This window comes from Salminus brasiliensis, chromosome 1, assembly GCF_030463535.1.
Source record: "Salminus brasiliensis chromosome 1, fSalBra1.hap2, whole genome shotgun sequence".
Taxonomy (NCBI): domain Eukaryota; kingdom Metazoa; phylum Chordata; class Actinopteri; order Characiformes; family Bryconidae; genus Salminus; species Salminus brasiliensis.
In genome coordinates this window covers 14,566,673-14,586,475 of record NC_132878.1, presented here as the reverse complement: position 1 = coordinate 14,586,475, position 19,803 = coordinate 14,566,673, and the positions used below count along the sequence as shown (strand labels likewise).

Below are 19,803 nucleotides of genomic sequence, written 5' to 3'. Positions count from 1 at the left end.
TCCTCAGGAAAGACTTTGAAATAAGCCAGCTTCTTAGCAAGATTGAAGATGAGCAGTCTCTGGGTGCTCAGCTTCAGAAGAAGATCAAGGAACTTCAGGTAGTTATATGTTTCTGTTATAATGAGGCAGTTTTGGAGCAAATGTAGCTTTTTATCATTTAAACATGATACTTAAACATGAAAAAAATAACATTTCTTTTTACTAATAGGCTCGTATTGAGGAGCTGGAGGAAGAGATTGAGGCTGAGCGTGCTGCTCGTGCCAAGGTTGAGAAACAGAGAGCTGATCTGTCCAGGGAACTTGAGGAGATCAGCGAGAGGCTTGAGGAGGCTGGAGGAGCAACTGCTGCTCAGATTGAGATGAACAAGAAGCGTGAAGCTGAGTTCCAGAAGCTGCGTCGTGATCTGGAAGAGTCCACTCTGCAGCATGAGGCAACTGCCGCTGCCCTCCGCAAGAAGCAGGCCGACAGCGTGGCTGAGCTTGGAGAACAAATCGACAACCTCCAGCGTGTCAAGCAGAAGCTTGAGAAAGAAAAGAGTGAATACAAAATGGAGATTGATGATCTCTCCAGCAACATGGAGGCTGTTGCTAAGGCCAAGGTCTCTGTTACAAACACCAAGCTTATACATAGACAGAATCATTTCATATACATACAAATAATATACTCTAAAACTGGCTTTAAAATAGCAATGATTGTTGAATTTACAGACAAACCTTGAGAAGATGTGCAGAACCCTTGAGGATCAACTGAGTGAAATCAAGACCAAAAATGATGAGAATTTGCGCCAAATCAATGACCTCAGTGCTCAGAAGGCTAGGCTCCAGACTGAGAACGGTAAATGTTATTTACCACAATTACTGCATTCAATGACTTACATCTCTTGTAAAAACATGTAGGTTTTCATAAGAAAACCTAATCTTAGTTACCTTTTACCTCTTACCTTTACTGTAACTCTGATGAGGTACATACAGAGATACTTCTCCACTGTGCAGATAATGCTGATAAATATAAAGATGATTGAAAATTCATTTTAGTCATGTTCAATGATGTGCAGGTGAGTTTGGACGCCAGCTAGAAGAGAAAGAGTCTCTGGTTTCTCAGCTGACCAGAGGCAAACAGGCTTTCACTCAGCAAATCGATGAGCTGAAGAGACAGATTGAGGAGGAGGTTAAGGTAAGCAAAAGGTTTCCTTATGAAATAGATGATGAATCAGATGATCTGAAATGAATGAATGGCACAAAAAAACATGGTCTTTTCTACATCACAGGCAAAGAATGCCCTGGCCCACGGACTGCAGTCTGCTCGTCATGACTGTGACCTTCTCAGGGAGCAGTTTGAGGAGGAGCAGGAAGCAAAGGCTGAGCTTCAACGCTCAATGTCCAAGGCCAACAGTGAGGTTGCCCAGTGGAGGTCTAAATATGAAACTGATGCCATTCAACGCACTGAGGAGCTTGAAGAGTCAAAGTAGGAACAAATAGCTGATTTATTGTATTGTTTATGGATACAGATGTTCATCATTTACAGAAAATATTCACACCTCTAAAACAAACATTCAAAACTATTATGAAATCTTAATAGGAAGAAGCTGGCACAGCGTCTGCAGGAGGCTGAGGAACAGATTGAGGCTGTGAACTCCAAGTGTGCCTCTCTAGAGAAGACCAAGCAGAGACTCCACGGTGAGGTGGAGGACCTCATGATTGATGTGGAAAGAGCCAATGCCTTGGCTGCCAACCTTGACAAGAAACAGAGGAACTTTGACAAGGTAAACTTTTGCAATAATTCAGTGATATAATCATTTGACATAGACTCATCATTGTATTGGTGGTTACATATTATGTTTTCTGAATAGAGGATTGTGTCTCTACAAACAGGTGTTGGCAGAATGGAAGCAGAAGTATGAGGAGGGTCAGGCAGAGCTGGAGGGAGCCCAGAAGGAGGCTCGTGCTCTCAGCACTGAGCTCTTCAAGATGAAGAACTCTTATGAGGAAGCTCTTGACCAACTGGAGACCCTCAAGAGAGAGAACAAGAATCTGCAACGTATGTTACAACAGTCCAGAAATATTTTAGATGCTGTTTTTACTAAATTACTAGAATTTATGTTCTTCACAGATAAAAATATGTGTTAGAAATATTAATTAAAATAAACTGTGTTGTCATTTCATTACAGAGGAGATCTCAGACCTGACTGAACAGATTGGTGAGACTGGAAAGAGCATTCATGAGCTGGAGAAGGCCAAGAAGACAGTAGAGACTGAGAAGGCAGAGATTCAGACTGCCCTGGAAGAGGCTGAGGTAGATTCATACACTAAATGAAAACAGTAAACTGCTGTAATTTGTGTTAATGTGTTTGTGCTCATCTAAGTTTGTTTGAAACCAGTATACTCAACTGAAGAAAACTGAACTTACCTAACACTCTTACAGGGCACTCTGGAGCATGAGGAGTCCAAGATTCTTCGTGTCCAGCTTGAGCTCAACCAGGTCAAGGGTGAGATTGACAGGAAGCTTGCAGAGAAGGATGAGGAGATTGAGCAGATCAAGAGGAACAGCCAGAGAGTGATTGAATCCATGCAGAGCACTCTGGACTCTGAGGTCAGGAGCAGGAATGATGCTTTGAGAATCAAGAAGAAGATGGAAGGAGATCTCAATGAGATGGAAATTCAGCTGAGCCACGCCAATCGCCAAGCTTCTGAGGCCCAGAAACAGCTGAGGAATGTGCAGGGACAACTGAAGGTATTAGCCTTTAAAATACAAACCTTTGTTTAATAGGCTACCCACCTTTATTTGTACCTAGAATATTTACAGGCCCAAATGTTTCACAGTTTTTTACCTATTTTACTGTTGTTTGCAAAGTGACCGCATACATGTTATGAGTCATCTCAGATGGGTCACCTCAATCTAATGCAGTATGTTGCATTTGTATCTTTTCTGATCTGTAGGATGCCCAACTGCACCTTGATGATGCTTTGAGGGGACAAGAAGACATGAAGGAGCAGGTGGCCATGGTGGAGCGCAGGAACACTCTGATGTTGGCTGAAATTGAGGAGCTCAGAGCTGCCCTGGAGCAGACAGAGAGAGGTCGTAAGGTGGCTGAGCAAGAGCTGGTGGATGCTAGTGAGCGTGTTGGACTGCTTCACTCTCAGGTATTTTAACTGTCTTGTTACACTATTGAGAAATGAACACCTGTTTGGGAAAATTATTAATGATTTACATAATTTATTCCAGAACACAAGTCTGATGAACACCAAGAAGAAGCTTGAGGCTGACCTTGTTCAAATCCAAAGTGAGGTTGATGACACTGTGCAGGAAGCAAGAAATGCAGAGGATAAGGCCAAGAAAGCTATCACTGATGTGAGTGCTTTTCCTCATTTAGTTGATGGTCTTGTTTTATGCTTTACTCCAAAATCTGATCACATTTTGTTTGACTGGTCAGGCTGCCATGATGGCAGAGGAACTCAAAAAGGAGCAGGACACCAGTGCTCACCTTGAGAGGATGAAGAAGAACATGGAGGTCACAGTGAAGGACCTGCAGCACCGCCTGGATGAGGCTGAGAATCTGGCCATGAAGGGTGGAAAGAAACAACTCCAGAAACTGGAGTCCAGGGTTAGTCTAACCTGGATGCTAATATTTACTCAGTGCTCAGTTACGGTCTTTGAACATCAGATATATTGTCAGTGATGTTTGTTTCATTAAATATAACCTAAAGAGTTTTTATGTATATATGTATGAACTAATCCAGGTGCGCGAGCTGGAAGCTGAGGTTGAGGCTGAACAGAGACGTGGAGTTGATGCTGTTAAGGGTGTCCGCAAATACGAGAGAAGAGTGAAGGAACTCACTTACCAGGTATGTGTAATCTTCATGTCCATGTTAAATCATGAGGGTACTTTTCTCATTAATATAAACTAATAGCTGTATGATCTGTAGACTGAGGAAGACAAGAAGAATCTCACCAGACTCCAGGATCTGGTTGACAAGCTGCAGCTGAAGGTCAAGGCTTACAAGAGACAAGCTGAGGAGGCTGTGAGTCACATTTCTTGAGGCACATTGGTACAGGAAATAATGTCTTTGCTAAAAAATAAAAATATCACAAAACTAAATTGCAAATGTGCAACAATTCTACATTTAGGAGGAACAAGCCAATGGCCACTTGTCCAAGCTCAGGAAGGTGCAGCATGACCTGGAGGAGGCTGAGGAGCGTGCTGACATTGCTGAGTCTCAAGTCAACAAGCTCAGAGCCAAGAGCCGTGATAGTGGCAAGGTGATGTAGACAAAGACTTTTACTCACTAAGGCATACTCATAGCACATACTCAATGTCAACATGAGGGTTAACAAATACGTTCTCTCTTCCCTAGGCCAAAGAAGAGTAAATCTCTAAGGCGGGATTCTGCTGTGGTTGTACAATATGACTGTACCAGAATAACTTTGTCAAATCCTGTTTAATAAAATTGTATATAACTGCATCAATCACTTGTGTTCAAGTCATTCATAACACAAAGCATGTCAGATAGCAAATGAGATATATCTTGGTTAATGTTTCCTGTTGACTGGTTGAGCTCTGCTGTTTTATGAGGAAAATGTACACAGTATGTGTAAGTGGTATAAGTTCAATTTCCAGCTTTTTTCAACATTATTGAGCAGTGTTTACATTATCTGCAAATGCGAGATGCATAGCACCTTGTACAGCAGCAAGACTGAATTGCTCCAGTGCTCAAGTCACAAAACCCAAAAGGCCAAAGGCCAAAAGCTTCTTCAGGAAAAAGGGACTTTTTTCCACCAGACTTTGTCTAGTGCTGATAGTGCTGTGCTTCACTTAGTCATTTTCCATAGGTATCCTTTCATTCTCAGAGTCTCCAAATCTCTTATGCTTCAGTTTCACATGACTTGCAAGCACTGGGACTGGGACAGACATGGATATGTCTGCTCAAGTCACAAAACCCACCAGAGGAACTTAAACATCACAAACTAACACAGTCTTTCATACAAATAAAATCTGAACTACAGATTAATTATAAATATTTCTCATATATAAAAATAGTCAATGGTAATTTGTTGCAGATTTAAAGTCAGCACCTATTAACATTTTGCAAAAAGCAGCAAACATCAGTTGCATTAATAGCAACCGGTACACTCAAAACATTTTAAGGTGTTAGTGTGAAAATGATTTTGTTTTAAGGGCAGGAATTTGCTAATGTCTAAAACACTTCAAATCATATTTTGACTGTGTGCATCTGCAATGTTGTAATATTTACAAATAGACTCTGCACCGTACAAACCAGACACGCCTCCTTCTTTCAGATCAAACGTCTCAGACCGCCATCAAGCTTACTATACAGCCCCAAGGGCCAAAAGCTTCTTCAGGAAAAAGGGACTTTTTCTAGTGTTGATAGTGTTGTAGTGCTTTAGTTATGGCTCTCCCAGTGTTTCTGCAGCATCTGCCTCCTTAGCTTTCAAGTTTCTAACCAGGCCAGGTTCCAAATGGCTGGAAAGTGAGTAGACCGCAAATCCCCTCATGCTAGTTTTATTGCTACGTGACCTGCTGTAGATCATTTCCATGGCTTTGCTGGCCTTCAAAGGAAAAACTGAAATAATAAACTTTGCTTTCCTATTACTTTTACAATGTACTTGTCTTGTGTCTTATATTTGGCATGCAGAGATAAAAATGCTTTGTCAATTAAGGTTGTCTTATCCTATAGAGAACTGTGAGAACAAATGATTCAGAAAATAATGATATAAGGAAAATATATATGAACAAAACCTCTTACCCGTGTGTATGGTTTTAGATCTCTTGAATGTTTCTTTGGAGTGACTAATACAAAAGAGGACAAGTGCTAAGTGCTTCAGCACAGGCCCACCTTGAATTTATGTGGTCTACTGCCTCATAGCTGAATGTACACACGTCAATCTAACAAACAAGACAGAAGCTTTCCTAAACTAGCTTGTGGAAAATGAAAGTCCTACATTTAATGTTACTGACCTATTATAATGCAATTCTAATGCCAGGTAATGCTTGCATATCCCTTAAATTAGCAATTAAAAAACATGATTATTAAGTCAACGATGTAAGGAATGGACGTTTGGACCTACTGGCCCATCAGTGGATGTTTTAAAGAAAGAGGTCAAGGTAAGATAAGAAAGACTTGTCAAACCATGTCTGCTGCAACGAGGGAAAAATATGAAAGATGTATTTGCTGTAGCCAGCATTAAAATGAAAAAAAAAAAAAAAAACTGAACTGATAGTATTCTGAACACTGTCAATTTTATTAAAAACGTACAAATAAATACATTTAACTAATATTAAAGATATTAAAATGGTAGAATAAAATCATGTCATATATAGAAATTAACTGTAAATATCTAAGCAAGGACCATGGCAAAAAGCCTACATTCCTTGTAATGAATCTGTCCCTTACATTTGGATTGTAGCCATAAACATTGCATGCACCACTTCATCCAAAAAGGGAATCATGTGTTCTTTGGAACCGAACAGGCTACTTCAGGAGGTTAATAATAGGTTTTAAATCATCTTAATGCTTGTCAATGAGTTAAGTAATATTTATTTAAATGTATTCCTGACTGAAAATTACTGAAATATTTAATGCAGAATTATGTTTGTGCAAGTTGTCTTGTATGCGTTTCCCAAATTCTCCTAGCATGTCATGAATTAGTAACAAATTAAATGAATAAATTAAAAAATGACAAATGAAAAATAATAAAAATTAAAATTATTAAGCAATTAATTTTACAATAAAAAAGGTCTGAAATTGACCACAAGCATACTCCTAAATGATTTACAAATAAATTATACACATACTAAAAGCATTAAGTAGACTTTGATGTAGGTTGAATACATATACACCATTTAACTAGGATAGCAAACTCGAGAACCAGTAAGGCAGGCAGTTTTATGATACCTTAAAATAAATCAAAAGGTCTGAGCCTGCCTTTAATGGATTCTGCTTAGTATGCACATTGACCTTAATATAAGCTTGAGGGGAGCTGCAAGGGCTGCAGAGGAGACCTGAGAAGTTGCTGCCAGTGGTAAGAGACTGCATGACCTGTTACTGAAATCTATGGTACTTGTAATAGAAGTAACTGCGCATGAAATTCATTTCAGTATTTTCATTTCAAGGGCTGTGGAAATTTCATCTGGTCTCAGGCGAGAAAAAAGTGAGATACATGGCTTCTCCTACAAATATAAACAATACAATTTAAATAATAATCAGAGCTTTAGAGAAAATGTATGTATTGTATGCAAAACATGCAATGACTTTCATTTATTCTTAACACACGCCTAGATTTACATTGGCTAGCAGTTTCAGAATAACACTACACGAAGATTCTAAAAATAATATTACATTAAAACCTAGTACTGAATGTAGACATGATCCTACAAAAGATATAAAACAATAAAATTAGAAGTGAACTGAATTCTGGTTTTGTATACATGTGGATCACACAAATAGTTGCATCTACGGCTCATTAGAGGCTTTGTAAAGTATATAAACAGAATGCATGTTTTTAAATATAATGAACTTATCAGATGTAAAAGTAATTTTATGTATCATTGGCGAATTAACAGTAAGCCGCCACCATGAGTACGGATGCGGAGATGGCCGTTTACGGCAAAGCTGCTGTCTACCTCCGAAAGCCTGAGAAGGAGAGAATTGAGGCTCAAAGCAAGCCCTTCGATGCAAAGACTGCTTGCTATGTAGCTGATACAAAAGAGCTGTACCTGAAGGCTACAATCAAGAGCAGAGACGGTGGCAAAGTCACTGTTGAACTGCTCAACACCAAGGAGGTGAGAGTTATTGCAGAAATATACATTACTGTATCATCATTTCTGTCTAATGAACTAACCATACCTTATCCTATTCACTAACAGGAGAGAACAGTTAAGGAGGATGATGTCAGCCCCATGAATCCTCCCAAATTCGACAAGATTGAGGACATGGCCATGATGACCCATCTCAATGAAGCCTCTGTGCTCTATAACCTCAAAGAGCGTTATGCAGCATGGATGATCTACGTAAGTCATAAGTAGCACAGCTTCACTGGTTAATAGCAAAATCATGTAGTGCCAATTTCTAAGAACTGTAATTTTGTAGCTTAATAACAATGATCTGTACATATCTGCTTCAGACCTACTCTGGATTGTTCTGCGCTACTGTGAACCCCTACAAGTGGCTCCCAGTGTATGATGCAGAAGTGGTGGCTGCCTACAGAGGCAAAAAGCGCATGGAGGCCCCACCCCACATCTTCTCTGTCTCTGATAATGCCTATCAGTTCATGCTTACTGGTAAGATCATATCGAGAAAAACTTCTGAGATAAAAAAAATATATGCATACAGAACATGTGACTACTATATTTACTATATATTTACAATATTATATTTTTATCTAACAGACAGAGAGAACCAGTCAGTCCTGATTACGTAAGTATACATTACAGATTTTTTTCAAACTGCTGCATCTACTTATGTTACACAGCTTTAAAGACTAATTTTCATTTTGTCTAAACCAGCGGAGAATCCGGTGCTGGAAAGACTGTGAACACCAAGCGTGTCATCCAGTACTTTGCAACAGTTGCAGTACAAGGTGACAAGAAGAAGGAGCAAGCTTCCGGCAAAATGCAGGTAAAATATACATCTATAACTAAAAACACTTACCTGTAAGATCACCAAACTTTAAAACACTCATTAAAATGATAAATTTTTGTGTGCTGCAGGGATCTCTTGAGGATCAGATCATTGCTGCTAACCCTCTGCTTGAGGCCTATGGTAATGCCAAGACTGTGAGAAATGACAACTCCTCTCGTTTTGTAAGTAATTCACTTCAACACGTTTCAGCCTAACAAAATTATTGAGGAGTTTAGTGATGTTCCCACTCTACAACTTTATTCTCACCATATTTTATTTTTGTTCTAAAAAGGGTAAATTCATCAGAATCCACTTTGGCACAAGTGGCAAACTGGCCAGTGCTGATATTGAGACCTGTAAGTTACTCATTTTTACATTAAAAGTGTAATTCTACAGATCGGTCTGTTGATAATTAGTAGATAAAATTCCTGAATTGTCTGAACAGATCTGCTGGAGAAGTCTAGAGTAACATTCCAGCTTCCAGATGAGAGAGGCTACCACATCTTCTACCAGATGATGACCAACCATAAGCCTGAGTTGATTGGTAGGACACTATCCAGAAACTGCATTTCTTACCTTTTTCTGTCCCAAAATATACCAAAATATCTGTGAACCAGTTTAAAATGAAGTCTCTGTGTTGCAGAAATGACACTCATCACCACCAACCCCTATGACTTCCCCATGTGCAGTCAGGGTCAGATCACAGTGGCAAGCATTGATGACAAGGAAGAGCTGGTTGCCACAGATGTAATATGCTGTTGAAACCAAAGCAATGACAGATTATTAATTTGATCTTTTCATTCATGACATTTTTATAATGATGATTTTTATTGTTCAGACTGCTATTGACATTCTGGGCTTCACGGCTGAGGAGAAGATGGGCATCTACAAATTTACTGGAGCTGTCCTCCATCATGGTAACATGAAGTTCAAGCAAAAGCAGCGTGAGGAGCAGGCTGAGCCTGACGGCACAGAGGGTGAGACTGTTACTCAGAGGTTGTGTTTTTGTTCAAACTGCAAATTTGCTCTGGTTATTAAGCACAAATGAAAATGGATCATAGTGACTGATGGTGCATATTTGTGCTGCTCCTAACAGAGGCTGACAAAGTTGCCTATCTTCTGGGCTTGAACTCAGCTGATATGCTGAAGGCTTTGTGCTACCCAAGAGTGAAGGTCGGAAATGAGTTTGTCACAAAGGGGCAGACCGTGCCACAGGTAATATTCATATTTACTACAAAATGTTTCATAATAATGGTTTATTGAGATGGAAAAATATTAATAGAAAAATAAGATGTTCAGGAAATAAAATCTTTCTTTTTTTTTTTTAGGTCTACAATTCTGTGAGCGCCTTGGCCAAATCCATCTATGAGAGGATGTTCTTGTGGATGGTCATTCGTATCAACCAGATGTTGGACACAAAACAAGCCAGAAATTTCTTCATTGGTGTGCTGGACATTGCTGGATTTGAAATCTTTGATGTAAGTTTGTTCAATGATCACCAGCTACATTTGATCAGATCATGCTGAACACAGACTCTACTGACTTTATTTTATACACCTGTAGTTCAACAGCATGGAGCAGCTGTGTATCAACTTCACCAATGAGAAGCTGCAGCAGTTCTTCAACCACCACATGTTTGTCCTGGAGCAAGAAGAGTACAAAAAGGAGGGCATTGTCTGGGAGTTCATTGACTTCGGCATGGACTTGGCCGCTTGCATTGAGCTCATTGAGAAAGTGAGTTCATAATGTACATTCTTATACACTACATGATTTGCATTCCAGTCAATGTATTGCTTCATAAACCTGTTTATTTCTGAAAACAGCCCATGGGCATCTTCTCCATCCTTGAAGAGGAGTGCATGTTCCCCAAGGCTACAGACACCAGCTTCAAGAACAAGCTGTATGATCAGCATCTTGGAAAGTGCAATGCTTTCCAGAAGCCCAAGCCTGCCAAAGGCAAGGCTGAAGCCCACTTCTCCCTGGTTCACTATGCTGGTACTGTGGACTACAACGTTGCTGGCTGGCTGGATAAGAACAAGGACCCACTGAACGAGTCTGTTGTGCAGCTGTACCAGAAGTCCTCAGTGAAACTGCTGGCTACCCTCTACCCACCTGTTGTTGAAGGTATTTTCCTTTTCTTTAATAATATACTTACTGAAATCATTTAGTTGTCTGCTGAAAATTGTCCACATTTCTAAATGAACTATTTTACACAGAGGCTGGTGGCAAGAAGGGAGGCAAGAAAAAGGGTGGTTCCATGCAGACTGTGTCCTCACAGTTTAGGGTATGTTACATTTACAGGTCATTACACCAACGCATTTCTTTATAATATGAGAATGCCAATAATATGTTCACTCTGCAGGAGAACTTGGGCAAGCTGATGACCAACTTGAGGAGCACACATCCTCACTTTGTGCGTTGCCTGATTCCTAATGAGTCTAAGACTCCAGGTAAAATATAACACATAAAAATACAATGAAAAGGAGTGTTTAAGCATATTATGTGGAATGACATATATTTATTTTGTGAGATTAATGTTTATTGTTGCTGTAATTGTCAGGTCTCATGGAGAACTTCCTGGTTATCCACCAGCTGAGATGTAATGGTGTGCTGGAAGGTATCAGAATCTGCAGAAAGGGATTCCCCAGCAGAATCCTTTACGGTGACTTCAAACAAAGGTAGAGAGAAACATAAAGAAATGTAAGGCTGTAGTTTTCGATTTGTATGAAGCAGAGTTGAAACCTTTATGTGTTCACAGATACAAAGTGCTGAATGCCAGTGTCATCCCCGAGGGCCAGTTTATTGACAACAAGAAGGCCAGTGAGAAGCTTCTAGGGTCCATTGATGTTGACCATGACCAGTACAGATTTGGACACACTAAGGTGATTACTTACCACAGGAGCTTAAGATATCAATAAAAAAAGTAATACTCAATGTGATACAAGTAGTAAATTGCTTTCCTTTCATTCAGGTGTTCTTCAAAGCTGGTCTGCTTGGTACTCTTGAAGAGATGCGAGATGAGAAACTGGCTAGTCTGGTCACAATGACTCAGGCTCTTTGCCGTGGATACCTCATGAGAAGGGAGTTTGTCAAGATGATGGAGAGGAGGTATTTACAAAGACATGTGATCTGAATAGTCTGCACGATATTGGAAAACATAATTTGTTTTCATGCCATTTATATTACCACTATTAAACCGGAAATTTTAAGAGATTATGCAATATCAAATTAATAGTGTCCTTTGTGTATCAAAGAGTGTAGAAAATATAGCAATGTTAATTATCAGAAAAGCAGAGTGTAATGAACTACTTTATTTCCCAGGGAATCCATTTATACCCTTCAGTACAACATCCGCTCATTCATGAATGTCAAACACTGGCCATGGATGAAGGTGTACTACAAGATCAAGCCTCTGCTGAAGAGTGCTGAGACCGAGAAGGAACTGGCTAACATGAAAGATGACTTTATCAAATGCAAAGAAGATCTGGCCAAAGCTGAGGCCAAAAAGAAGGAGCTTGAGGAGAAAATGGTGTCACTGCTGCAAGAGAAGAATGATCTGCAGCTTCAAGTGGCATCTGTCAGTATTACCTCAATACCAACATAATCCAAACCCAAAATTTATAAAGTACATTAGATATTTATATAATTAAATCTATTTTTTTCCAAAAAAAGGAAGCTGAGAATCTTTCAGATGCTGAAGAGAGATGTGAGGGTCTGATTAAGAGCAAAATCCAGCTTGAGGCTAAACTCAAAGAGACCACTGAGAGACTGGAGGATGAGGAAGAAATCAACGCTGAGCTGACTGCTAAGAAGAGGAAACTGGAGGATGAGTGCTCAGAGCTGAAGAAGGACATTGATGACTTGGAGCTTACCTTGGCTAAAGTGGAAAAGGAGAAACACGCCACTGAAAACAAGGTCAGAACAACAAGAGAGCAAAGAAATACATTCAAATTGAATTTAACAATAACTGGTTTCCTAATAATATGTCAAATGTGGAATCAAAAATGCAGGTCAAGAACCTCACTGAGGAGATGGCAGCTCAAGATGAGAGCATTGGTAAACTCACAAAGGAGAAGAAAGCCCTCCAAGAGGCACACCAGCAAACTCTTGATGATCTTCAGGCAGAGGAGGACAAAGTCAACACTCTGACCAAGTCCAAGACTAAGCTTGAGCAACAAGTGGATGATGTGAGTTACATGACATGAACATGCAACTGGACTTCACATAAGATAATTCTGCTTACCTCTAAACAAGCATTGTGTTTTTACAGCTGGAGGGTTCTCTGGAGCAAGAGAAGAAGCTCCGTATGGACCTGGAGAGAGCCAAGAGAAAGCTTGAGGGTGACCTGAAACTGTCTCAGGAATCCATCATGGACCTGGAGAATGACAAGCAGCAGTCTGATGAGAAGCTGAAGAAGTAATTTTGAACAGAAAAACTACAGAAACAAATAAATAACACAAAATTAGATTTCTTATTATTATAAGATGTTTTCTATGTATGATATAACACAGATTCTGTTTAATTTCCTCAGGAAAGACTTTGAAATAAGCCAGCTTCTTAGCAAGATTGAAGATGAGCAGTCTCTGGGTGCTCAGCTTCAGAAGAAGATCAAGGAACTTCAGGTAGTTATATGTTTCTGTTATAATGAGGCAGTTTTGGAGCAAATGTAGCTTTTTATCATTTAAACATGATACTTAAACATGAAAAAAATAACATTTCTTTTTACTAATAGGCTCGTATTGAGGAGCTGGAGGAAGAGATTGAGGCTGAGCGTGCTGCTCGTGCCAAGGTTGAGAAACAGAGAGCTGATCTGTCCAGGGAACTTGAGGAGATCAGCGAGAGGCTTGAGGAGGCTGGAGGAGCAACTGCTGCTCAGATTGAGATGAACAAGAAGCGTGAAGCTGAGTTCCAGAAGCTGCGTCGTGATCTGGAAGAGTCCACTCTGCAGCATGAGGCAACTGCCGCTGCCCTCCGCAAGAAGCAGGCCGACAGCGTGGCTGAGCTTGGAGAACAAATCGACAACCTCCAGCGTGTCAAGCAGAAGCTTGAGAAAGAAAAGAGTGAATACAAAATGGAGATTGATGATCTCTCCAGCAACATGGAGGCTGTTGCTAAGGCCAAGGTCTCTGTTACAAACACCAAGCTTATACATAGACAGAATCATTTCATATACATACAAATAATATACTCTAAAACTGGCTTTAAAATAGCAATGATTGTTGAATTTACAGACAAACCTTGAGAAGATGTGCAGAACCCTTGAGGATCAACTGAGTGAAATCAAGACCAAAAATGATGAGAATTTGCGCCAAATCAATGACCTCAGTGCTCAGAAGGCTAGGCTCCAGACTGAGAACGGTAAATGTTATTTACCACAATTACTGCATTCAATGACTTACATTCTCTTGTAAAAACATGTAGGTTTTCATAAGAAAACCTAATCTTAGTTACCTTTTACCTCTTACCTTTACTGTAACTCTGATGAGGTACATACAGAGATACTTCTCCACTGTGCAGATAATGCTGATAAATATAAAGATGATTGAAAATTCATTTTAGTCATGTTCAATGATGTGCAGGTGAGTTTGGACGCCAGCTAGAAGAGAAAGAGTCTCTGGTTTCTCAGCTGACCAGAGGCAAACAGGCTTTCACTCAGCAAATCGATGAGCTGAAGAGACAGATTGAGGAGGAGGTTAAGGTAAGCAAAAGGTTTCCTTATGAAATAGATGATGAATCAGATGATCTGAAATGAATGAATGGCACAAAAAAACATGGTCTTTTCTACATCACAGGCAAAGAATGCCCTGGCCCACGGACTGCAGTCTGCTCGTCATGACTGTGACCTTCTCAGGGAGCAGTTTGAGGAGGAGCAGGAAGCAAAGGCTGAGCTTCAACGCTCAATGTCCAAGGCCAACAGTGAGGTTGCCCAGTGGAGGTCTAAATATGAAACTGATGCCATTCAACGCACTGAGGAGCTTGAAGAGTCAAAGTAGGAACAAATAGCTGATTTATTGTATTGTTTATGGATACAGATGTTCATCATTTACAGAAAATATTCACACCTCTAAAACAAACATTCAAAACTATTATGAAATCTTAATAGGAAGAAGCTGGCACAGCGTCTGCAGGAGGCTGAGGAACAGATTGAGGCTGTGAACTCCAAGTGTGCCTCTCTAGAGAAGACCAAGCAGAGACTCCACGGTGAGGTGGAGGACCTCATGATTGATGTGGAAAGAGCCAATGCCTTGGCTGCCAACCTTGACAAGAAACAGAGGAACTTTGACAAGGTAAACTTTTGCAATAATTCAGTGATATAATCATTTGACATAGACTCATCATTGTATTGGTGGTTACATATTATGTTTTCTGAATAGAGGATTGTGTCTCTACAAACAGGTGTTGGCAGAATGGAAGCAGAAGTATGAGGAGGGTCAGGCAGAGCTGGAGGGAGCCCAGAAGGAGGCTCGTGCTCTCAGCACTGAGCTCTTCAAGATGAAGAACTCTTATGAGGAAGCTCTTGACCAACTGGAGACCCTCAAGAGAGAGAACAAGAATCTGCAACGTATGTTACAACAGTCCAGAAATATTTTAGATGCTGTTTTTACTAAATTACTAGAATTTATGTTCTTCACAGATAGAAATATGTGTTAGAAATATTAATTAAAATAAACTGTGTTGTCATTTCATTACAGAGGAGATCTCAGACCTGACTGAACAGATTGGTGAGACTGGAAAGAGCATTCATGAGCTGGAGAAGGCCAAGAAGACAGTAGAGACTGAGAAGGCAGAGATTCAGACTGCCCTGGAAGAGGCTGAGGTAGATTCATACACTAAATGAAAACAGTAAACTGCTGTAATTTGTGTTAATGTGTTTGTGCTCATCTAAGTTTGTTTGAAACCAGTATACTCAACTGAAGAAAACTGAACTTACCTAACACTCTTACAGGGCACTCTGGAGCATGAGGAGTCCAAGATTCTTCGTGTCCAGCTTGAGCTCAACCAGGTCAAGGGTGAGATTGACAGGAAGCTTGCAGAGAAGGATGAGGAGATTGAGCAGATCAAGAGGAACAGCCAGAGAGTGATTGAATCCATGCAGAGCACTCTGGACTCTGAGGTCAGGAGCAGGAATGATGCTTTGAGAATCAAGAAGAAAATGGAAGGAGATCTCAATGAGATGGAAATTCAGCTGAGCCACGCTAATCGCCAAGCTTCTGAGGCCCAGAAACAGCTGAGAAATGTGCAGGGACAACTGAAGGTATTAGCCTTTAAAATACAAACCTTTTTTTTAATAGGCTACCCACCTTTATTTGTACCTAGAATATTTACAGCCCCAAATGTTTCACAGTTTTTTACCTATTTTACTGTTGTTTGCAAAGTGACCGCATTCATGTTATGAGTCATCTCAGATGGGTCACCTCAATCTAATGCAGTATGTTGCATTTGTATCTTTTCTGATCTGTAGGATGCCCAACTGCACCTTGATGATGCTCTGAGGGGACAAGAAGACATGAAGGAGCAGGTGGCCATGGTGGAGCGCAGGAACACTCTGATGTTGGCTGAAATTGAGGAGCTCAGAGCTGCCCTGGAGCAGACAGAGAGAGGTCGTAAGGTGGCTGAGCAAGAGCTGGTGGATGCTAGTGAGCGTGTTGGACTGCTTCACTCTCAGGTATTTTAACTGTCTTGTTACACTATTGAGAAATGAACACCTGTTTGGGAAAATTATTAATGATTTACATAATTTATTCCAGAACACAAGTCTGATGAACACCAAGAAGAAGCTTGAGGCTGACCTTGTTCAAATCCAAAGTGAGGTTGATGACACTGTGCAGGAAGCAAGAAATGCAGAGGATAAGGCCAAGAAAGCTATCACTGATGTGAGTGCTTTTCCTCATTTAGTTGATGGTCTTGTTTTATGCTTTACTCCAAAATCTGATCACATTTTGTTTGACTGGTCAGGCTGCCATGATGGCAGAGGAACTCAAAAAGGAGCAGGACACCAGTGCTCACCTTGAGAGGATGAAGAAGAACATGGAGGTCACAGTGAAGGACCTGCAGCACCGCCTGGATGAGGCTGAGAATCTGGCCATGAAGGGTGGAAAGAAACAACTCCAGAAACTGGAGTCCAGGGTTAGTCTAACCTGGATGCTAATATTTACTCAGTGCTCAGTTACGGTCTTTGAACATCAGATATATTGTCAGTGATGTTTGTTTCATTAAATATAACCTAAAGAGTTTTTATGTATATATGTATGAACTAATCCAGGTGCGCGAGCTGGAAGCTGAGGTTGAGGCTGAACAGAGACGTGGAGTTGATGCTGTTAAGGGTGTCCGCAAATACGAGAGAAGAGTGAAGGAACTCACTTACCAGGTATGTGTAATCTTCATGTCCATGTTAAATCATGAGGGTACTTTTCTCATTAATATAAACTAATAGCTGTATGATCTGTAGACTGAGGAAGACAAGAAGAATCTCACCAGACTCCAGGATCTGGTTGACAAGCTGCAGCTGAAGGTCAAGGCTTACAAGAGACAAGCTGAGGAGGCTGTGAGTCACATTTCTTGAGGCACATTGGTACAGGAAATAATGTCTTTGCTAAAAAATAAAAATATCACAAAACTAAATTGCAAATGTGCAACAATTCTACATTTAGGAGGAACAAGCCAATGGCCACTTGTCCAAGCTCAGGAAGGTGCAGCATGACCTGGAGGAGGCTGAGGAGCGTGCTGACATTGCTGAGTCTCAAGTCAACAAGCTCAGAGCCAAGAGCCGTGATAGTGGCAAGGTGATGTAGACAAAGACTTTTACTCACTAAGGCATACTCATAGCACATACTCAATGTCAACATGAGGGTTAACAAATACGTTCTCTCTTCCCTAGGCCAAAGAAGAGTAAATCTCTAAGGCGGGATTCTGCTGTGGTTGTACAATATGACTGTACCAGAATAACTTTGTCAAATCCTGTTTAATAAAATTGTATATAACTGCATCAATCACTTGTGTTCAAGTCATTCATAACACAAAGCATGTCAGATAGCAAATGAGATATATCTTGGTTAATGTTTCCTGTTGACTGGTTGAGCTCTGCTGTTTTATGAGGAAAATGTACACAGTATGTGTAAGTGGTATAAGTTCAATTTCCAGCTTTTTTCAACATTATTGAGCAGTGTTTACATTATCTGCAAATGCGAGATGCATAGCACCTTGTACAGCAGCAAGACTGAATTGCTCCAGTGCTCAAGTCACAAAACCCAAAAGGCCAAAGGCCAAAAGCTTCTTCAGGAAAAAGGGACTTTTTTCCACCAGACTTTGTCTAGTGCTGATAGTGCTGTGCTTCACTTAGTCATTTTCCATAGGTATCCTTTCATTCTCAGAGTCTCCAAATCTCTTATGCTTCAGTTTCACATGACTTGCAAGCACTGGGACTGGGACAGACATGGATATGTCTGCTCAAGTCACAAAACCCACCAGAGGAACTTAAACATCACAAACTAACACAGTCTTTCATACAAATAAAATCTGAACTACAGATTAATTATAAATATTTCTCATATATAAAAATAGTCAATGGTAATTTGTTGCAGATTTAAAGTCAGCACCTATTAACATTTTGCAAAAAGCAGCAAACATCAGTTGCATTAAAAGCAACCGGTACACTCAAAACATTTTAAGGTGTTAGTGTGAAAATGATTTTGTTTTAAGGGCAGGAATTTGCTAATGTCTAAAACACTTCAAATCATATTTTGACTGTGTGCATCTGCAATGTTGTAATATTTACAAATAGACTCTGCACCGTACAAACCAGACACGCCTCCTTCTTTCAGATCAAACGTCTCAGACCGCCATCAAGCTTACTATACAGCCCCAAGGGCCAAAAGCTTCTTCAGGAAAAAGGGACTTTTTCTAGTGTTGATAGTGTTGTAGTGCTTTAGTTATGGCTCTCCCAGTGTTTCTGCAGCATCTGCCTCCTTAGCTTTCAAGTTTCTAACCAGGCCAGGTTCCAAATGGCTGGAAAGTGAGTAGACCGCAAATCCCCTCATGCTAGTTTTATTGCTACGTGACCTGCTGTAGATCATTTCCATGGCTTTGCTGGCCTTCAAAGGAAAAACTGAAATAATAAACTTTGCTTTCCTATTACTTTTACAATGTACTTGTCTTGTGTCTTATATTTGGCATGCAGAGATAAAAATGCTTTGTCAATTAAGGTTGTCTTATCCTATAGAGAACTGTGAGAACAAATGATTCAGAAAATAATGATATAAGGAAAATATATATGAACAAAACCTCTTACCCGTGTGTATGGTTTTAGATCTCTTGAATGTTTCTTTGGAGTGACTAATACAAAAGAGGACAAGTGCTAAGTGCTTCAGCACAGGCCCACCTTGAATTTATGTGGTCTACTGCCTCATAGCTGAATGTACACACGTCAATCTAACAAACAAGACAGAAGCTTTCCTAAACTAGCTTGTGGAAAATGAAAGTCCTACATTTAATGTTACTGACCTATTATAATGCAATTCTAATGCCAGGTAATGCTTGCATATCCCTTAAATTAGCAATTAAAAAACATGATTATTAAGTCAACGATGTAAGGAATGGACGTTTGGACCTACTGGCCCATCAGTGGATGTTTTAAAGAAAGAGGTCAAGGTAAGATAAGAAAGACTTGTCAAACCATGTCTGCTGCAACGAGGGAAAAATATGAAAGATGTATTTGCTGTAGCCAGCATTAAAATGAAAAAAAAAAAAAAAAACTGAACTGATAGTATTCTGAACACTGTCAATTTTATTAAAAACGTACAAATAAATACATTTAACTAATATTAAAGATATTAAAATGGTAGAATAAAATCATGTCATATATAGAAATTAACTGTAAATATCTAAGCAAGGACCATGGCAAAAAGCCTACATTCCTTGTAATGAATCTGTCCCTTACATTTGGATTGTAGCCATAAACATTGCATGCACCACTTCATCCAAAAAGGGAATCATGTGTTCTTTGGAACCGAACAGGCTACTTCAGGAGGTTAATAATAGGTTTTAAATCATCTTAATGCTTGTCAATGAGTTAAGTAATATTTATTTAAATGTATTCCTGACTGAAAATTACTGAAATATTTAATGCAGAATTATGTTTGTGCAAGTTGTCTTGTATGCGTTTCCCAAA

General features: G+C 39.8%; 1 pseudogene; it reads left to right on the top strand.

Moving 5' to 3' along the window:
• Positions 1-19,803, top strand: part of LOC140549162 (uncharacterized) — a 44,928-nt pseudogene that overhangs the window by 18,698 nt on the left and 6,427 nt on the right.